This window comes from Bos indicus x Bos taurus, chromosome 16 (assembly GCF_003369695.1).
Source record: "Bos indicus x Bos taurus breed Angus x Brahman F1 hybrid chromosome 16, Bos_hybrid_MaternalHap_v2.0, whole genome shotgun sequence".
NCBI classification, from domain to species: domain Eukaryota; kingdom Metazoa; phylum Chordata; class Mammalia; order Artiodactyla; family Bovidae; genus Bos; species Bos indicus x Bos taurus.
Genome location: NC_040091.1, coordinates 73,649,814 through 73,650,464, shown reverse-complemented (window position 1 = coordinate 73,650,464; position 651 = coordinate 73,649,814). Strand labels below are relative to the sequence as shown.

The 651-nt window shown below is 36.4% G+C and overlaps 1 non-coding gene across 1 annotated transcript; it reads left to right on the top strand.

Annotated features, from left to right (window-relative positions):
- The first annotated feature begins 264 nt into the window (after positions 1-264).
- Positions 265-336, top strand: TRNAW-CCA. Its single transcript has one exon. It is a non-coding gene; the product is annotated as a tRNA-Trp (tRNA).
- The last annotated feature ends 315 nt before the right edge of the window (positions 337-651 follow it).

Here is a 651-nt window from a genome sequence, read left to right as displayed (position 1 = left end):
GACAGTAGTAGAATTATAAGACAAACAAATCTCTTATTATTTTTCAAAATTGGACAATTAACCTTAATAATAGCTTGAAGTTTATAGGCTGGTATAGCATCAAATCCACATAGAAAATTAAATGCTTTTTCGCTCTGGTTCTTTTTTCCTTCTTTTACTTTTTTAAATATTGAGATATTACTGATGTGTTATACTATTTGCAAGTGTTTAACATAATGATTTAGCATTTGTATGTATTACAAAGTGATCACTGAGATATGGGCTTCCCTGGTGGCTTAGAGGTTAAAGCATCTGCCTCCAATGCAGGAGACCCAGGTTCGATCCCTGGGTTGGGAAGATCCCCTGGAGAAGGAAATGGTAACCCACTCCAGTATTCTTCCCTGGAGAATCCCATGGATGGAGAAGCTTGGTAGGCTATGGTTCATGGGGTCCCAAAGAGTTGGACAAGACTGAGCAACTTCCCTTTCACTTTCACTGAGATAAATATAGTTAACATCTAACTCCGTTCTGAGTTATATATTCTTCTTGTGATAAGAACTTTTCAGACCTATTCTTCTGAGACTTTCAAATATCCAATACAGAATTTTTAACTACAGTTACTAGGCTATACATTGCATCCCCTGTCACTCTTTTTAAAGTAGCAATAGACAT